Source organism: Tyto alba, unplaced genomic scaffold (genome assembly GCF_018691265.1).
Source record: "Tyto alba isolate M040663 unplaced genomic scaffold, T.alba_DEE_v4.0 Super-Scaffold_21, whole genome shotgun sequence".
NCBI classification, from domain to species: Eukaryota; Metazoa; Chordata; class Aves; order Strigiformes; family Tytonidae; genus Tyto; species Tyto alba.
The window spans coordinates 20,241,708-20,262,730 of record NW_024881295.1 but is presented as its reverse complement, the minus strand read 5'-3'; the positions used below and the strand labels follow the sequence as shown (position 1 = coordinate 20,262,730).

Here is a 21,023-nt window from a genome sequence, read left to right as displayed (position 1 = left end):
TTTGTTTTATCTCTGTGATTAATGTTGCCTAATTTAATGATGATGTTGATATAGTGGAACCATCTGGTGATTCAACTTCAAAAGGCTGAAGCTCTAGGCTGAAAACTTCGGATAGAAGCGGCAGCATTGGGCCAGCCTGGCTCCTGTGCAGCAGAGGGAAAGTCATTCTGAATTTTGAGCGCTGACGAGATATTTCTTTTCTAGCTTTATGCAGGTAGCTCCTCCTATTGCTATAAAAAGTGTTTTCAACAAGTTTTGCTGTTTAGGTAGAGGGCACGTTAATTTTGAACTTTCTTCTGTGAGTAGTTGCCTAGACAGCAAACTCTCTAGCACAATAGAGAACTTTGTTTAAGCAAACATAGACAATAAGTATTGCCAGAGCCAGATAACTGCAGATAAACCGGCATCTTGATGAGGTTAGAAGGGCACCAGTAGATAGAACAGAGGCAAATACATTACGAGCTATTCTGATTAGCTCCTAATCCTTAAGAAGACTTTACTGAACTCTGCCTACTTGAATTGCTCTCTCTTGGGACACTGTTTTTCGATCTGTGTTGCTGACACAGAAGATCCATCCGTGCTACGTTTTGGGTAATCGTGAGCTGCCGAGTCTGGGAGTTCAATCCTGGAGCACTCTGCATTGGGGAGCAGCAGCCGGGACCTGGGGCTCTTGCTGAACAGATGGTGACCCAGAAAGCTGTATGCTCAGCATTAAGTGCTTAATGACATGCAGGTGTCCTTCATGGTTAGGAGCACTGAAGTTTTTAAATTTACTGTAGGAAGTTGGTTACTTTGAAGACCAAATGAGGCTTCCCACCTCTGTGGAGCCGTTTGTGGCACAATTTACTGTTACCAAAATCTGTCTGTTTAACATAAACAGATGTGCAGCACAGAGCTGACCTGAACTTCCCTGCAGTGGGAATTAAGCATGGATCAACCAGAGACATCTTAATTCAAGACAATTCAAAGCCTTAGCCTGAGGCCACCAGAGAGAAGAACCGTTTAGAGGGTAATTCCTCACTAACATATTACTGTTATCTGTTCTTAACAGTAACACGAGTTGTTTTAGCCCAGAGTTGTGTGGTTGCTCTGCCTGTGTGGAATAGCATCTTCCTATTAACTTCTGCCACGCCCTGAATAAGTAGTCGTTTTTTATAACTAGCAAAACCTTTCCTAAGCAATCTTTTTGTTTGCAAGCCTGCTTTTGAAGAGGCAAAGCTACAGGTTCATGGGAGAGGGGAGAGGGAGAGAGGTCTGCAGTCCAGAGGAGCGGGGAGGATGGGGCAAGGTGAGAGGAACAGCACTGTAAAATTTCTTAGGCTCTTTCCTCTCCCCTTCTGCTGGATTGCAGTGCTCTCTCTTCTATCCTCAGTCTGTGAGCCTGTAGCGTTACTTCTGGTTCTTCTACAGCTGCAGAGCTGCTTCTATTGAAGGACGAGGCATAGAGAGGTAGCAGGAATTCTGCATCGTGCCTTCAGTGTTGGCATCCTTCTGTAGTGAAAGCAGCTAGCTTTAACAGGTGATACTTGTGGTCTTAGTGAGCTTTTGGGTATTTGCAGGGAATGATTCCCTAATAATGGGAAACGAGCAACAGGGTAACCCCATCTCAGTATCAGGCATTCAGCAGGTGAAAAGGATCATTATCTGTGCCTGCTTCCATTTTTGATAGACACGTGCTGATAGCTGTGCAGGAGAGACTTGGGAGCAGTGGAGAATGCCAGCTTTAGTTTCAGTTCATTTGTATACAAGTTGTCACTTCTATTTATCTTTTTTCCAAAAGGCTCTGTGAACATACTGGGTCCCCCTTACCATGACTCACAGGCAGTATATTCTGTATATACTGAAGCGAGCGTTGTCCTTGTGTGCCTGAACTCCCCTCCCTGGGGAATCTGCAGGGTAGCTCAAGCTAGAGCTAGAGTATGAGCTTCCACGGAGGGTAAGAGATTATCAGAAAGCTGAAGTTTAGGTATGAGCGGTGGGTCTGAGCTCACTGGCCAGCAGAAGTGCTAATACCACTCCCAGGAAGCTTGGCTTGGCATCGTGTTCACCGATTTAACAGTGAGTAAAGTTTAATGGTTCCTGCTTCTTGGGTGACACCTTTTCACCAGAACACTGAGAAAGGAATTAAATTGTGGCAAAGGGATTGGGGGGAATGAAAGGGAATCATGCCTGGTTAGCTTTTGGAAGGAGGAAAAACAATCTCATGATTCAGAATGACAGTCGCTCGGCAAGGGGTAACTATCTCCTGGAGTTATCACTTAATCTCTGGGTAGGCTCTCTTCTGATTCATACCTAATGGGTAAGTTTTGGACTGGTCTTCAGTAAAAAGGAGAACTGCATTATCATTTCTTTGTCAGGGTAAGGCAGGAAGGCAGTCTTAGGTAAGAATTTGCCTCTTACTGAGTTCTGCCATACAGCTTTTCTCCCATAACCATCCCAAAGTGCTTTGATGACTTCTGCATAATTTTTGGAATGCTTGAGATGAATTTTGACGGGTTATTCTGGGAAGTCATAAATGATATAAGTATCCTAGGATAATCTATGACACTTTTATCTAATACCTTTGCAAAAGATTCTGAGTTTAGGAAATCACTTGCCACTGCTTCTCATCTTCCTTCTGTCCTGCTTATCTCTTTTTCAAGTGGTTCAGGCAAATAAGCTCTTTGGAGCTGCTGTATCTCAGACTTTCTTTCCCTCTCCCTCGCCCTTTCTTTCTGTCATTGGCACCAGCGAGCTCCCTGGGCTCTGTAGGACAGCATTCAGTAGCACATTTTCCTTCATCTGATGTTGGGATATGTGGTGTCACTGAATTTTTTTTTTTTTTTTTTTTTTTTATTTGGCTGGACGTCCGAAACAGATGCCCTGAAAGAAGGAGCTCTTTGCCAATGTAGTTGTAGTGAGGTTGCATGAAATGAGGAAATTAGAGGAACACACCAGAAAACCAGTGCTATCTCTGAGCGAATAAGCTATTGTCTCTTAAGTACATTTGATCCCTAGTGCTAAAAATTGCCTTGATATTTGATTGATACCACATATCAAGACAAGCCAAGCTATGTGATGCAGAGGTGGTTGGGGGAAAGGCAGGTGTATGCACTGGGGGGGAAGATACCTCTAAAGTAGATGACCTGATGAAGCTAATTTAAGCACTAAAACCACTTATTTGTTTCTAATTATATTTTTAACTTGCAATGAGTTGCCCATCCTTTAGGCTTTCACTGCAATTTCTTTTCAGACGTTTCTCCCTTCTCCCTTCAAATGCCCATTCCTTCCCTGGTAATCTGACAAGAAATTCTGCCTACGGAAGGGGCTGAGGAAATAACCCCTCCTTCCCAAATAACAGCATCTTTCTTGGCAGAATCTGCAGTTTTTGCAAGTGAACTATGTTCCCTCACACCTCCTGTGCTTTTCTTTTTCAAATCACATAACTTCCTGCATGAGGTAACCTTTTCTATCTCGGTCTGTCTCTCTCCCTCGCTTGCTCTCCCTCTGGCTTGCTTTTCAGTCAGCGTTGCTCTCTGGGTCCCTTGCTCGGTGATGAATGAGTTTCATTCATCTTTCTTTTGGGGGCTCTGTGAAAAGCTTTAGACTTTGCCTGCTCCCATTTTTTCGCTCGGGTATTCATTTCCATGGCAATGGAGAAAGGAGGGGGGCGGCAGAGTGGGTGGCAGTGGGGCCAGAGGTCAAGAGTGGCCACTTTCTGAATTAAAGCTTTGAATTCCATTAAAGGTGACACGTAGTAACCTGGAGTAGCTCTCCAAGAACTTGGCTGTCAAAGTCATCAAAGCAAAGGGAGAGGGAGGCAGGAGAAAGAGAGAGATCAGAGGAGGAGGAACCCAAGAGCTTGGAGCTGCTGTCAGGATTACATCTGGTGACTTAATATAGGGGTAGTTCATTTGTGTTGCCATTTGCGTGCTTCAGTGAGGCTGTGCTCCGAAATCTGCATGTGGATGGGGTGTGCGAGGTAGAAAGGATTCCCCTCATCCTTTGATCAACAAATGTAATCTTCCGATTAAGTAAACAACCCTTCCCCTCCAGGAAGTTGGGGGGGTGGGGGGGGGAATTGAGTATAGATAAGCATCTCAGCCCCTTTGGGATTCCATTAGGTTATTTTTTCCTTTCTTTCACAGAGGTGTCAGGAGGACTCAGACAACAAAGATGAGGGATGTTTTCTTGGCATTGTACAAAGTCACTGAAAGGAAGTCTACGTCTCAGAAGAGAACATGTGAAGAGCAGCAAAGTGTATCAAGCTGTTTCCAAACATCCAAGATATAGGTGTTTTAAAAACACTAAATTTGGAAACTTGCTAATCCCTATATTAAAAAAACAAAACCAAAAGAAAACCTGCTGAATTTTTTTCATTTGCAGATGTTTCTTTTCTGAAGGTTGATTACAGAGGAGGAGGAATCGGATGGAGGCACCAGGACCCTATGCCCTGTGTGCATGATAGATTCTGAATTCACATCCCCTCTTTGAATGATCTCATCATGGTGGTAGTCAGGGTCTGTGTTAAAACTTCCCTTTCTCACTTGTGTGACCTGATGAGCTGGTGGTTCAAAGCAGAAATTTCTGTTAGTTCCCAAGTGCATGATCCTGCTTCTGGTACTACTGAGTTGCAGAACCTGTTATCCCTCTTCTTTTGTGACGACCTGATCCTTATGTGTATTAGCAGGAAAGCCTGCTAATTTTATAGTGTATAAAATTTTTAGTCCTTGGTCTCCTGTGTTTTCTGTATCAAACGAAAATGCCAAGGTCTGGTGCTAAACTCCTTGTGGAATTTGCTTTGAAGCTTCCTTCCAGCATTACATTTCTCAGCTTGCTAAATTTGTCTCGATCCCAAGCTGGACAATACTGTCTCTGCCAGTCCCCAGTATGCCGCTGTCAAAACCTGTGCTGCGTGCTCAGCAACCAAGATTTAGAAAAGTCTCTTTGTACTCTTGAGTCACACTGAAGCCTTCAGCATCCAGGTCAAGTTGGGATGTCTGGAAAGACTCGGTTCCTCCTCTCTCAGTGTATTTGACACTTCTTAGCAAGGTCTTTCTCATCATTATGGTTCCTCTGCCTATTTTACCATTCACTAGCATCCCTGAGCTTCCTTGTGGCTATGTAACAAATGGCTTAACGTGTTCGAGGTGGAGGAGTATTCTGAGACACTTCTTTGGCTAGAAAATTGTGGCCTTTATTGCTGGAGGATGTTAGGGCTCTTTGCTGAAAGTAAACTGTGACAGACTTTTCCCTGTGTTTTGCTGTTGTGTTTTTTTATTTTTATTTGTTTCTTCATATAAAAAAAACCCAAAATATTTCCAGAATTTTGTAAATTAACAATCTTAAATATTCTTTTTTTATTTTCCAAGTCTATATTTTCATGGTGCTTTCCCCACCATGTGTGATACATGAGACAGTAGTAGCCTGTAATTAGTCTAGTAAGGTAATGTATTATTTTTTTCTTCTCTGGCATTTCTTCACTTTTTAAGAAGCAAGGAGGAGGGACTCAAAGCAAAAGGAACACTGGATTTTTCAGCCCAATTTACACAAATCCTGCATCTTTGTGATGCACTAAAAGTAAGAACAGGGGCTGTGTATAATGACCGCAGGAGATACAGATGAAGAACTAGAGGAGTTATTAGAGGAGTTTTGCATTCATGTGCATGGGGTTTTCTGTTTGTTTGTATATTTTGGTTTCTGGGGGTAGAGAAGATAGGGAAAGAATAGTTTGAGGTGCCAGAAATTCCCTAAACTGAGAAGCAAAGGAGGAATAGCTGCTTATATTACTGAATGAACGAGAGAGCTCAGTCAGCCATATGTAACTCTAGAGATGATAAAAGTCCTCTAATTAGGGAGAGAATCGGCTGTAATATGTATTATTCTGTGCTAAAGGAGAGGCTGCTGAGAGAAACAGCTCTAACTTTGGAGACATGCTGCGGCTAATAAAGGCAACTAAACCAGACAGGGAAAGGATCAAAACTGTAACAGCAACCGCTGGTTCAGAGGTATGCAAACTTGGGCCGAAGGGACCTCAGAAATAGGGCAGAGACAAAGTGAATGGAAAAGAAAAGCATCGTAGGTCTTTTTACATGAGAGATGGAAGGAAGCAGTGCAGGGACTGAGGGTGGAGAGTTTCTTTGTTAATAAGGAAGATACTGGCCTACTTTAGTAGACGCAGACTCTCGGGCTGCCGGCACCCAAATAGGAGGGGAGCTGCTGTCATATTTGTAATTATGGCATCTGATTGGCGATCTCGCTGTGTCTGTGGGATGGTGACGTTCATTGCAGCATATTCTCAATGGAAGGGTGCTGTGAACTGCCCCAAGAGCAGCACCTCTACCAAGCGTACTGGCTGGTGGGTGAACTAGGGCCATTCTCTTCCCCCCCCCCCCTTGAGAAATTTAGCTCCTTTTAAAATCTGTTGTTGCTGATTAGATGCTTGTTTGAAACAAATCTGCTCCAGCAGGACTTTCAGTTCTGTTAGTCCTCTATTCCTTTCACTTGAAACAGAATAACTGTGAAATGAAGACAGTGGGGAGGAAGCACAGACATTTGATTTAATGCAGAGGCTTGATTTACCTGTTCTGCTGTGCTTGATCCTACTTTTCCACATATGCTTTCCTTCATGACACACTCTTGTAGTTTCACCCTCAGGGGCGTTGCCTTGCTTACTCTTCCTACATTTCTTCGTATTTTTGTACTGGCTTGTAATACATTCTTCCTCTCTCTGTAGCAAACCCACTTGTTAATGTTGACTGCTTAAAAACACCAGTACCAGGGGTAATCACAAAGTTGACCTCGTTGTTAATCTGTGTGTTATCTGAGGAGTGGGAGTACACTGCCTTGCAGAACTGTAATAGGATTGCTTGGGTAAAGCACAAACAGTTTCCCTTCCTCTGTCAAGCCATTTTGAGAACGTAAATGCAGAAATACAGCACTGTGTAAGCTGTAAGAATTTTATGCTTTCCACTTAGAGACGTATCTTGCTGAAGAGCAGACACGACAAAACATTAAATCGTAGGATTTTTGCCTCCCTGGCTGGTTGGGTCTTGACTGTAAAACTTGCACGTGCTAGTGTGGATGCCACGCGGCGATCTGGATGGTCCAGGGTTGGGAGAAGCAAAACCCCCCCACCATTCCAAAAGGAATTTGACTAAGTCTGTGAGTGTCCAGCCTTGTACAAAACCAGGCCTGCTCGTGGTGTCAGGCATAGGTGAGGCTGTGGGGCTCTTCCTAGCCGAGCGCAGCGCTGGTGACTGAGCACTGGCACCGGTTGCCCAGGGAGGTGTTGGAGTCTACATCCTTGGAGACTGTTTGGACAGGGTCCTGGGCTCTAGGTGGCTCTGCCTGAGCAGGGCGGTTGGGCAAGGTGTCCTCCAGAGATCCCTTCCAACCTCAGCCATTCTGTGATTCCTGTATTAGCTAATTCTGTGACTCTTGAGCAGTTGTCTCGTTCAGGCTTGTACCCCATCTCTGTCCTTCTGTCCATCAACTTGTACACTACAGCGTAGGAGTGTATGCTAATAGAGGTGAGGAGAAGGGCATGTGTGTTGTGTTAAAAGGGGACAAAACATACTAAACTAGCTTTTTACTTGGAGGAACTACTGGTAGAAACATTGCCATTTCAGCCGCTGTTCCAGCCACATGCACAGACTGACATCCCAATAAAGACTCGTGTCCGAATGGACGTCGTTCTTACTCCTTCGAAGAGACTTTACTGCAGTGTAAGACAGCCTGGAGCTGCAGGGAAGTTAGTCCTGTGTTGTGGTTTATACTGATATAGCATTTAAGACTGGAACGTTTTCTAGTCATCCTATTTGTTGTCCTTGGTCACAGAGCAGGGAAGCCAAAGTGGCCAGGGGCTAGCTTTGGTGAGATGTCTAAATAAGAATTGTGTTTCCTCTGGAGGAAAGGCCAAACATCCAATATATGCAGAGGCATGTTCAGGTGCTTTGGGCAGTCTGGATGGTGTGCAGAGGTCCTGATTGTATGAAATGTTTGGATGAATTACTGCTAGAAAAACTGGTAGGAGGGTCCTGGGAACAGGCTGCTGTCAGCTGGGTACTGGAATGGCTTGAACTCCTCAGATGGATTCGCTCTTTCCTGCCCCCAGTCTCTAGCCTTTCTCACTAAGAGTTCTGCTTTTTCTTTCTAAGGTTATTTCTGGGTCAGTAAAGAGGAAGATATAATCCGTGAGCCTTGTGAGGTAGTTAGTTTAATCATCCAACTTTCTTCTGGCAGAAAGCTGCTTACACCAAGCCTATTCTGTGGCGGGAGGTGGGGGGGGAGGGAAAGGGATGGGGTAGCCTGGGTGACAGGTCTGGAAATCCCACTCTCCTGACAGAACTTTCCATGTTAAATCCCTCGGCAGCCTCTGACTGATGTAAATGTTTATACAAGGGGGGAATCAAATTACTATGATCTGCTAGTGGTTGGAAATCTGACATCTACCTGTAACTGTTTTCAGTTAAATTCTGTAGGATTTAGTAGTAATACCTACTAAATTCTGTGTTTCCATCCTTTGAAATCTTACAGGGTGCTTTTCTTAAAAGTCTAGCCCTTAATAAGTTCCAGCATGATTAAGCTATCATCATCTTGGATTGAGAAGAGAATCTTCAGAAGGATTTATTTTTCTCCATTTCCTTTGAGTTTCTAAAAATGTCAGGACACAGAGACTAGTCATCTGCTCTCAGGGTGTTTGAGCAACTGCCTCAGCCCCTGGATCTTCAGCAGACTTGGGTGGACTGAGCTTCATGTTCAGATACTTTCTGTATCAGCCTTCCTCCTCCATGCACAGCCCACTTGTCGCTGTGTCTTCCGGCCTGTTCCATTCCTGATCACCATCTTCCAAGTCCTTTTTCATCCCATCTGTTTTAGGCCTTTGTCATCTGTGACACAGTCCTCTACCCTGAAAGGTTTCAGAGTCTTTTCCTTGAGTGACAGAGTTGGGACTGTTTCTCTGTTCAGCGTATCTAACATACAGCTTTTGTCCCATCCCTGTCAGCTTTTGGAGTCTATTTCATGTAACAAGTCTACATAATATGTATATGCAATATCTGTAAAAGTAGAGCCTCATTTATTATTTATTTCTGGCCCCCCCCTCCTTGGGAACCTCTCAGAAACTTAGTAGAGTCACCTTTCTGCATTCTCTGCACAGCCTGGGGTGGCTGTAGCATAGACCCTAAATGTCACTGAAGCAAGGGCCCTGTTGCTCTTCCTCTGCTGCAGATGTCTGCAATAATGCAAATAAGGGGCATAAGGTGAAGAAAGGGATATGGCACTGGGCTGCATCTTGGAATTGTACCCCTGGGAGGGAAGGATAGGTCTGATGCCTAGCTGAACTGGGTTTTTCTCTGCACCCAGGTGCAGTCAGCCAGCAACGCAGCATTCGCTGGGAAAGGGGTTCAGGTCCGGGGGCTCAAGGAGTGGGAAGGTTACAAAGCATCACAGCCAACGTGTGTGAGATCCAGCCCTGGTTCTGTGAGGGCTTTTGGTGGGAATCAGCTCTTGAGTCTCATGCTTCAGGTATGGGAGAGGTCTGTAAAAACAGGCTGCTGGGGCTGCTTGCATGCTCACTCCTTTCAGGTCCCAGGTATAGATGGTGTAGAGGTAAACTGCTGTCTATATGTTTGCTTTTTTTCCTGTTTATAACTGAATAGAAGTACCTTTTTTGCAGCTGAGGTGTGTGTGCTGAGTCTTTACCTTGTACCTCCAGCAATGAATAAGACCCCAAGTGACAGGCCATGTAGAAATGCAGTGCTATAGTATAGTTGGTTATTTTTTCTTTTTTAATTTAAAAGAATTAGTAGACAAGGGATACCGATAAATTTGAATTGAAGTCCCTGTCTGCTTCTCATTGTGTTTGTGATGGCTGGGTCATGACTTTTCTCTTTTTCTGGAAAACTGCAAACCAGGCAAATGTTGACTCTGAGAAGATCAAGCAAATAATTTCTGCTCCTCCTTGGTTTGTACTGTTGCAGCATGAGGGCAGATCAATGGAGCAAATCAGAAGTTGAATATCTGCCCTGACCTGTAAGGAAACATGGTCCTTAGGGTGGAGTGAGATGCTGATGGAAGACGTACTGTCTTTATTCCCAGCCGTTCCAAGGTCAGACTGCTGTGAAGGCCAGCCCTGGTACGGTGGTGGGGAGGTATTGCAGGTCTCTGTGCATTGGAGCATCCCAGTAACCAGCAATGCTGCTCTAGGGATCTAGGAAGAGCATCAGACTAGCTGCTCTACCGAAGCTCTAATTTGCTCATCACTTCTGGCTGATGTGATTAGCAGTCAGGGCTAATTACCTGCAGGAATGCTCCCTCTTGCCTCCCTGAATCCACACACGAGAAAGCTGGTGTTATGATCCTTGGCAAGATAAGCTGTTCTTCCTTCTTTCCATCATAGGAGACGGTACGAATGTTAATGAAATGGAGACAGGGGAATGCTTCAGGATCAAACATCCTCTTTCCTCAACTTTTCCTCTTTCTGTGTTCGGCTTTGTGTGGTTTTGTTTCTCCTATTTTTAGAACAAAGAATGGCAGAAATATTCTCAGAAGCAATCCCATACACATACATCCATTCTATGAACAGATACAGGTACGCTTTGTGCCAGCACTCTTTACTGTTGGTGAAGAAAACAGTGAAAGTAGTTGGTAAACAGATATACAGTGTGTTTATTTCCTTCTAAGTAAATGGGATGCAGTGACCTAAGGAGGGGGTGGTAGAGAAGGAAGCTGATTGAAATGGTCTGGAACTCCAAGCAAGCCTGAATTTAACCCTGTCTTCCTGCATGTGCGCATGCTAGCCACTCGTTATTGGACAGGGAGGCAGTCTTACCCAAAAGTTGAACTTCTCTTTTCTTAGCAAAAAGTAAAAATAGAAAAGAGCCAACAGGTTTACAATCCAGAAGGAAAAAATTAACATGACTAGGCTGGGTTTGGGGTTTGTCTCCCGTTGCTGGCACACATCGGAGAAGGTGCATTCAGCCTTGCTGAGCTAATTGTTTAGGAGTGGAATCAAGAATCATTAAGATTGATGTACAGGAAGAATTAAGAACATATGACTGAAATCCATACAGGCCTGCTGACTGAGTGGTAGCTTGTGTGCTGAAGATTGTGTGGCTACAGTAATACAAAAGGTAATGAGGTAAGTTAGCTTATAATAAACCCTATGAGGCCAGTGATTTCCAGTATTTTAGCTATTAAGGATAAAGCAGAGTTACATTTATATTTAGCTATATTTAAACTGCATTGCAATCTGAAATATTATCAGCACTAGTTGGGCACTGAGCAGAGGTACAGAAAATCCACATTTTGTGAATCTAGTTATCTCACATGCCAGTAAGGTCCTAAGTCCCATGAGAATTTATATCTGAGCACTTGCCTGGTTAACCTTATCAGTACAGCAGGTTACCAGAAAAAATCATGGAGTTTGTGGGATCTCCACTTTCATTCATTGAAGGCAGGAGGTTCACTTAATGTGGGGGTTTACTTTCTAAAGCATTCAGCCTTACAGAAATGAACATGTGAACCTGTGGTTGTGTATGGGAGAAGATCTGACAATGGGTCCGCTGAGTGTTTTGATGTTTTTTTGGGGGGGTTGTTTTTTTTTTTGTTTGTTTGTTTTGATTTGTGTTTTTTTTTTGTTTGTTTGTTTTTGCTTTGGGTTGAGATTTTTGCATTTTGTTTTTATTTCTGCAGAAGTTGAGATGGAAAAGGAGTATGTATACATGAAATTGTCCAGTAATTTAGGCTTTGTTTTTAAACAAAGCACCTTTCAGCTCTTTTTCTTGGCCTGTAATGACCAATAACAAATAGCATAATTTTCAGAAAGTTTCAACAGTGGAAGGTTGTTCCTTGCCCTTTTATCAGCATTGCTCTTCGCTTTTTCAAATTTCGTTAGGAGTCATGGTGCCAAGAGATCTGAGTGTGGGTGTAAGTCAGTCAAAGGGTTTTTCTGTTTGAACTTAGATTATACTACCTTACTCATGTCTTATTGCAGTTGAAACTTGAACTCAATCCTCATAAGTATTTCCTCGGATAGAGAGTAAAAGACGGTCTCAGGAAAGCTTAAAAACCACTGTTTCTTTCAGGCCAGGTGTTTTGAAATCCACATTAGACTTTTTCTACCTTCTTGTTGGCAATAATTTCCAAATTCAGTTATATGGTATAACTATAAAGAGAACAAAATATTTTTTCTCCCATCCCTATTGGCAACGTTTAACTTGAAAAGATGCTACACGTTGCCAGAGTCCTCCCACTCCAGTCCTGTCCTCCAGGGACTCTGCAAACTGCTCTGGCATGTGCCAAGACCTTTGGGACACCCACGCCCTGGGAGAGAAAAGAAAGATTGGCAATTTGTTAGCTTTCTTGCATTGGCTTTCTGACATCGCTATTAAGAAATATCAGGGATATATTGTCACTGTTCTATTTGTGGTCCTCTACAGCCTTGCAGTCTCTTTCCCTTCTCCACTCCCCCCCCCCGGTGGATTTTTACCTGCAGATAGGTTCAAGACAGGACAGTGATCACATAGAGATTTTTTTCATATTCTGATATATCATCATCAACAAGCATTTTCCAATTTAAACAACAAATAGCTAACACTGTAGAAAAATATGTGCTATAATATAATCAGTCATAATGTACAGTGTGTCCGAAGTTCAAGAACATAGTCTTAAGTAAAGTTTGTCTTTGAAACTTGCATTTTAAATAGCAATTTTGGCTTTTTTTTTTTTTTTTTTTTTTTTTTCATTTGAATGGTTGTGCTTTAAAAATGTAAAGTAGGGAATGCACCTGAGTGTGACATGTTGAGAATTTTATATATTCCCTTGCATCTCTGACTGCTTTGCTGAACCATTTCATTATGACTTATTCCCTAAGTCTTAAACTGGAGAGATCATCTGCATCACTGGCCACAATGACAGTTGATAATTCCAGAACAATTTTTTATTGGTACTATTTTGGAATTACTGCTTGTTTAGGTTTCTGCCATCATTACCAGATCTATTTCATGGCTTTGCATGTTGTTCAGTCATTGGTTCAAGGTGAGTATAAAATGTTAATGGATCATTTTGCCAACTCATTTGCACAAGTATAGATAATTAAATAAAGCACAAGGCAGTGAAAAAATGGGCTGATGCTGTAAATTGTGTCCTTTAATGCCTGCCTAGTCCATAAAACTCTATTTTGGCATCTAAGTAAACTTTGTATTTAAGAACTGAGTTCTGGATAATATGAACCTTATCACCATTTTTTTTCTTACTACTTACAGAATTCTTATCTTCTCTCTGTCTGCCTTTAATACATTCTTCACATTTTCATGTCTGAGTGCTTGCATATGTAGTGACACGGACCTTTCATTACAGTTAAGTTCCCTTCTTTCCACAGTTTGTATGCTGAAGTTGCTAGATTATCAAATCTTCTTGATTTGTGGCGCTAAGTTCTTTCAAAAGATCAAACAATGTGGAATTTGTTTTTTTATTTTCATTGCACGTGGCTGGGCTTGATAATTTTCGTCTTAAAACCCAGCCATTGCTCTCGGCTTGACAGTACAGGGAGAAAAAAGAAGGAGAAGAAGGGCAAAGTGCTGTTTGATACTTTGGAAATGCAGCATAATGCAATGGTGAAATGTTAGGGTGGCAAAATTTAATTAGCTGTAACATAAGAGAAAACAAATCATGACATCTATTTTTAGGAAGAAGCCTCCCACAGAGAACTGCAGAATACCTTGCAGGGACAGGCAGACTTGAGAGAGCTTTTTAGAGTACAGATATTCTCACCAAGCAACAAAGCAAGAAAGTATGTTTAGAAACTGAGTTGTTTATTATTATTATTGTTGTTGTTATTATTATTAACAGCACCACCCATGGAGAAGAGTGAGTTGCCTCCACAGCAACTAGTGCAGAACAGATACATAATAGAGTTGGAATCCTAAGAAAACTAGGGATGTAAGCAGCTGCTTTTGCAGACTAGATATTTTGAAGGGAATATACAGCATGTATTTTTGGCGGAAGAGGGAAAATGAGTAAAACATTAAAATAAGACTGGAATGGGAGAATAAGGTGGAGACTGAAAGAGAGAAAGAATGGTAGGAAAATAAAAGTTAAAAGAAACCCAATAAAGGACCATTTAAGAAGCTCAAGGGTAGACTATGGGTTGGAAATTAGTATAAATGGAAAAGATCTTTATTTTTGCACTTGCTTTTTTTTTTTTTTTTTTTTTTTTTATCTGAAAGAGTATTTTACTAACTCTCAGTTTCCCATATATTAGTCTGAATTAGCAGATGTCCTGATTCTCTGGATGTGGTCCCATTTTGCACAACGTCAAGCTACAGGATGCAAAATGCCCTGCTGTGTGTTTCACATGATCAGCAAGAATAATAGCTGAAGAAATACAGAAGTGGGATTTGTCGTCTTTATGTAGATCATAAGGTTATAATTAACCCATCACAGGCAGCTGTGCTCAAATATGTGTTTGCACCTATAGGTATACCTATACACCTGTACGTGTGTGTGCATTTGGTTAGTTATACAAAATGTCAATAAGCCAGGGAAGAGTCAGCAAATGACAGATGCTGAACAGCAAGAACAGACAAAAAGTTTTACATTGTAGTGCTGCATCATTTGCGCTTCCTTGTTCTTCTCATACTCATCATACATCAGTCCACACTGAGGTAGTCTCCATATTCATACCTATGAAGAGACTGGAAATAGCATATGATTTTTCATCAGGAAATACACAGAAAGGAGTTGGTGACAGCAGGCTTTTGTCTGGCAGGAACTGCGAAGTACCCATTTGGTTGTGACAGCCATGTAAGGTGGACCAGTCTTGTAGGTACCAGTACCGTGTCATAGGTTTAGCCAGAGTTTCCTAAAATTCAGCCTCTGACTATTTAGATGCTGTGGATCTGATTGTGCACTGATTCTCTTCTCTGGGGAATGTAGAATAATAGTCTGTGACTGTTGCTGGACCAGGCAAGGGCTCAATTAGTCAATACAGGCCCTGTCTGAAGCAGTGCTAGTCCTGGGGGAAAAAAAAAAAAAAAAAAAAAAAAAAGAAAGGCTTAGGAAAAAGCATTACTTCACTATTTCATTCCTTCTTTGGTGGCAAGATATTCCCTTATGATAAGTAGTACAGCGCTTGTTTAAAAGTCATCCTTTCTAGCTCAGCCAGAGGCAACTTTTGCACAAGTAGGCAGCTTAAAATCCAGCAGAGGGCAATGCTGTATTGCACCTATACAGATACTGCAAATAAGTCTACCTTGAGGACCTTTGAATTATCTTCCCTAACGAGAAATCATGCGTTTAATTCATGATAGATTATACCAACCTTGTGGCTGAGCGTTTGCAATAAAGTCCTGAAGTGTTTCTGGGGAAATCACTCACATTGGTGGTAGGTGTGTTGCCAATACAAGAACAGACTGATTGCATTACATGTTTGAGCTGCGCAGAAATAAAACGATTGTAATCTGTCATAACTTTCCACCAAAAATATTAGTTAACATCTGCCACCTTTCCTTCTTTGCTTCCCCCACCCCTCCCCGGTATTTGCCTATTCAGCTGTTGCAGTTTTATTAAGGTCTTTTTTTCCCCATCATTGTTTCTTGCAAATTCACAAAAATGAGAAATGACAAAAGTCAGTAGTTAAAATTGATCGTGTTCTTGGGAGACCCACTGAAACTGAATTCCCGGCTTACAGAAATTGTAACAACCATGCATACCACAATACTCTTCTGTCCTTTAAACACCTGGGAAGAAATTTGAAACAAAGGACCAATGGGAAGTACCATTTAGAGTTACAAATACACTCAGCTCTCTACTCCCTCATGAAGAACATAAGAAGCAGTGGAGATCTTACAAGGTCTGGTGCTGTAGTTTGATTTTTAGACAGTTGAAGACTCACCGGTTTATATGACTCTGATTTCATGTAGGGTCAGTTGCACTCTTGTTGTCTCAGGACTCAGCTGTGTGTAATTCTGGTGTAACTGAAGAATCCAGAGCCTTCAGGAGCTCTTTGCCCTGACAAGGGCCTCTGGGCCCAGAGAAGGGCCCATGAAACTTGTCTTCGAACCACACACCAGCTTCTCTCTGTTACCACTATGGCAGCTCATAGGAGTAGTGCAGTGCCTGGAAACCTGCTTTTACCATGTTCTCCAAATTCCTCAACCAGAAATAGCAGTGAAGGGTTTCAGTTGGGTTTATGGGAGCACAGACAAAAAGTGTTCCCAAGGGATTCTGTCTGGAGTAGAAGCACCTCTTTGAGCAGAAGCACCTCTGTACCTTCCCTGTCCCCCAGTTTGGACTACTCTGTGTAGCAACTTCCAGAGTGCAGTAGCAAATGGAGGAGGACTTCACTTCAGAAATTCAAAATACATCTGTGTTTTTGTCATACTTTCTTGGTTTTCTTTTGTTCCTGCTTCCAAAACAAATCAGCAGGGACCTCCTTGTCTTGCAAGCCAGTTTGTTCTAGGGGACCAGCCACCCTTGTAAGGATGCAGGACAGAGATTCCATTTTCTGTGGTTTGCATATCTCATTATAATTGCCAAGAGCAAAGGAAAAGAGAGGGTGGAGTAGATGAGAATGTGTTTCACTGATGCTTGTTTCTAGGACAGTAAGGATGGCATGATATTGATTGATGATACATTGGAAGGGAAGGAACATAAATAAAGTGTAAAGCCTTACTAATTTGGTCCATAGGTGATACACGTTTTTTGCATTTAAATGTTGGTTTCTAGAGGCTGCCACTGTAACGACAGTAGAACCCAACCTGCACAAAGAGAACTTGCTGCAGAAGAGCAGACAGATGCCATCCTTGCTGTGTCCGAGGTATACACGCCACTACTCCTGCCCTGCACAGGCACCGTGTAAAGACACCCAGCCTGGGGCCAATAAATTGCTGTGATTAATGGCTTTTACTCCTTTGCTGTAAAGATTAGAAAATCAAGAGCAAATTTAATATTAAGGGGTTTTTGACAGGGGGGTACGTGAGGGAGGTGGCTGCGAGCTTTTCAGTGGCAAACCCTACAGTCTGGGTTTTAGAACTAATATCTGGGCAAACCGTTTTTCTTAATTGATCTGTGCAGCAATGAAGTTGACTTCAGCTGCTTAAAATTCAGTCTGGAGCCAGTCACCTTGCTAATTCTGTGTGTGTGTGTCATGGGAGGAGGAGCTCTCTCAGGTGCTGTCACCACACGATACCTACCCCAGAGGGAGCTTCAAGGTGCTTTGGGGTTTTGGGTTTCCCTCCAAAAAAAATCTAGCCCCAAAACTAGGTGATTAAAAATGGATGAGCGAGTGAAATCTATTTGTGCTGTAAACAACAGGTGTATACATGCAAAGAAGGATGAAGGCAAAAGACTGCTGTCACATTTCTCTTCTTGCGGGAACCAAAGCATCCAAGTGTTGTTTATAAAACAAGCCTCAAAGTCCAGCTTTTCTGAAGTCTTTAAGAGTGCAAATATAACTTGCAGCCAACGAAATTCCATTGTCTCTGCTCTGTGGCAAAGTAAGTGTTTTAATTATATTTTTTTGTTAAGGACATTCGGACTGGGTCCCTGAATACCAAGTCCCAGCTGAGCATGAATTCAAATGACTAAGGCCTAAGCCCCTGATAATAAGGGTTTATTAAGGAAGCACTGACGGAGCTGAACTGGAGTGGACTGAATGGCCAAACTGAAATAATGGAATGCTTGTGGCAACCAGAAAATGATTGTTTATTGGCATAATCCCAGGATAAACTTCTGCCAAGAGCACACGGTCTTTCCTTGCCAATTTCTTCATATGGGGAAATACAGTACTGAATTTCTGCACGTAACAGCAGTGCAGAAGAATGGGAGGAGAAGTGGCAGTTTGCATGAGGAAGGGAAAAAAGATTGTACATCCCAAATGCTGTAAACAATGTGATCCCTAGAGCTCTGCTCATCAGCAGGCTCTAAAGAGACCACCTGGGTTTCAACTTTAGGAATATGGTCTTAAAAACATGGGTTTGGCTATGGAGTTCTCTCACTTGAATCTCTAAGTATCCCCGAGTACAGCATTCAGGGAACAGAAAAAATTAAAACTTCTGCCTTTATGGTGTTTGAAGTGCTTACGAACAGTTTCTTTCACACATGAAAAAAGAGGACTTTCTTGCAACTCTGCTGAGAGACACATTCTCAAGAAAATTCTGTTGAATCACACTTGGCAAATATTTTATTCACTGAGGAATGCAGTTATGAGATGTAGCTGTACATAACTGCATGTTCAGTTAAAAAGTTTATGGAATAACTGCTGCTCGTGCAAGGGAGAAGAGAGCAGTGGGGCTACTCTATATCATACTGCCTTGCCCTTCTCCAGTAGTCTTTTGGATAGGATATTTAGGAGGACAGACGTGATCTGCATTTCCACTCTATTGAATTGGAAACATTTTTCTTCTCAGCCAAAACCTCGCATATCTGAATGCTGTAAATACTGTCATACATGGCACTTTATAGTGGTAGTTTCTCCAATTCTCCTGTGGAAGCTAATCACGTGGTATCAAATACTTAAATATTCACTGGGGCATAATAATCCCACCTTTCAGGAAAATGCCTTTGAGGCCATTAGGAATATCTGTACTATAAGACAGATTCTCTATATGAGCTATTGAAATGCGTGCCTGAGAAATCTCTGAGCTGTAGCTAGTCCTCTCTTGAGGAGTAGGAAACAGTAATCAAAACGTCAACTATCCATCACAATCAGGATCTGAAGACAGATCTTCCAAGCTTTGAATTGTTGTTTTGAAATCAATACAAAATTCAACAAGAAAAAACCCACATAATTGTAAATGATTTTTCTTTTTCTTTTCATTTCTGTTGCTGAATTAACACTAAGTTTGTGTGACTAACTGATTGTTCAAAGTCCCAAAGGAGCAGTTCTCAAAGGGCGTCAGCAAGATCCTGTGATGTAAGGTGCAAAGCTGAAAACCAGTCTGGTTTGGAGAGAAGTGGGAAAGGATATTGTCTGGAAACAATCAACCAGTAGATCAATGACAAATCGGAGCTGTTCTCAGCCTGCATCTTTTCCTTTCCGTTACTACATTTGGAGATGTGGCATAGCTATAGCTTTAAAAAATTACCTTATTTATATGTTAATAAGAATTCAATTTGAATAAAACCTGCCTTCCAGCAGTAGTTCAACCTCCTCCAGGGCTGTAGCTTCCCTTTGGAGGTTAAAAATGCCAACTTCTTTCTTCCTAAATGCAATCTTACCTTTCTGGCATCTACTGGCTTATTCTGTGATACTGTGATGGTACAGTATGCCATTACTGTGACTGTTGTCACACAAGTCTGTGCAGAATCTGGACTTTATTGAAAAAAAAAAGAAAAAAAAAAAAAAAAAAAGCTCTTTAGCCCCTTGTGGTTTGGAAAGACAAGTCTGATAAAGCTTTTCATGTCTGACCTGTTGCATTTTTATTTATCTGAATACTGAGTAAACTGAAAAATAATCCTTGGATCATTTTGTTATTCTCAGTGGGCTATTAACTCTCTACACCAAAGATGATGGTCTTAAATTCCTACACGTTTAATGCTTTTTTTTTTTTTTTTTTTTTTTTTCTCTTTGAGTATCCAGTTCATCTATTTGGATCATCAGAATAACAATAGGTCTGGTTCTCCCTCAGTCAGCTCCCAAAATCTCCAGTTGTCACCCTGAGAATTTCTGTCTCCTGCTTGCCCAGTGAACATAGGCATCTCTGGCAGATTCAAAATGAAGACTATGGGAACAGTGAGAAATATGTGTTTGTCTGCTCACATTTTAAGAAAAGTTTCAGTTTTGCACTGAAAACTTTGCATTACTGTTACTCAATGAATTTTCAGTTCTCTGATTATTGGTGTGTATGATCTTCCCATCCAATGAATATCTGAAATATTTAATAGTATAAATAACTTCGTTTTATGTTTGTTTTGTTTGTTTTTTTTTTTTTTTTTTTCCTTGTGTTCTTACTTAATGCTCTCCCAATGTTAGAAGTTATTTGTTACGGAAACATAGATGGAACAGGATATGTGTCTGGCTTTGGAAGGACATGGCTTACCCTTAGGAACTCTCACTTGCCAATGGTTTGGTGAATGCTATCTTCCAGTTTGGAAAAGAATTTGTTTATTTTTGTTTAAAAAGAGTTATTTTAGTGGCCTTAACTTTGTGACTGAGGCAGCCATAGGTGCAGAATGACTCTTAAGGAGGTGTGCGTACAAGGATAAAGGAGCAAAGAGGAGGGGAGACATCATCTGGGATTAGAGAAGAGGAGACTTTAAAGGGTAATTGAAAGAACAGGGTGAAATGGTGACCATCAAATTACAGCCAGGATGTCAGATAACAAGATTTTAAAACTTCATTGAAGTTTTTTCATTTTTTCCAATACCTTCCAGAAGATGAGGATGATAACAGAGAAGGCTAATCAGTCATGAAATCACATTCCTACCCTCCCTGGGTAGATGAAAATGGGCTTTTAAAAAATTGAATGTATTTTGACCTGTTGCATGCCTGGGAGGTAGCTGCATCACAGTGCCTTTTTAAAAGTTCTACAGCAGCATGCAAGCTGGTTCTCTAGCTACCAAAATTTTGCTGCAAGTGTTCAGCTCTGTATTGACTTACAAAATGGAAAGATTTTATAGAACATAGCAAAAGGGCTCAACAGTCTAGAAGCCAAAAAGGCTGCTCTGAAGTCTCACCTCTTACGTACTGCACACTGTACGACTTCATCCTCCGCCATCTGCATCAAACGATGTAGCTACTATATCGTTTGACCTTTTTTACCTTGGATAGAAATATGAAACTGATTACAGATAAGGCAAATAGCTGGTGCAGGGCAATTCTGTCTTCCTGGTCATATTTGAAAGCGGGATGTTCTGTCTAGGATGTTTTGCTGGTTAAGGTGCAAGACTATTTCCTCTGAAAAAAGTTCTCTCCATCACCCCCTTTATCTGATAATTACAAGCAAGTTCACTTATGTCGAAACCTCAGTTTCTGTTCTGCCAAGTGAAGGTGATTTCACTTTCTTCTTTTCCCGTGGCTGGCTTGCTTGTTTCTAAGA

At 41.8% G+C, this 21,023-nt stretch overlaps 1 protein-coding gene across 4 annotated transcripts in view; it reads left to right on the top strand.

The window, feature by feature from the left end:
• Positions 1 to 21,023, top strand: part of PTN (pleiotrophin) — an 85,601-nt gene that overhangs the window by 25,869 nt on the left and 38,709 nt on the right. Inside the window, exon 1 of one of the 4 annotated variants that reach the window (XM_032986020.2) lies at positions 17,462 to 17,480. The exons of the other annotated variants lie outside the window; for them this stretch is intronic. The gene's annotated coding sequence lies outside the window, so the exon portion shown is untranslated. Of the gene's footprint in view, positions 1 to 17,461; positions 17,481 to 21,023 lie in introns of those variants that run through there. 4 annotated transcript variants of the gene reach the window in all.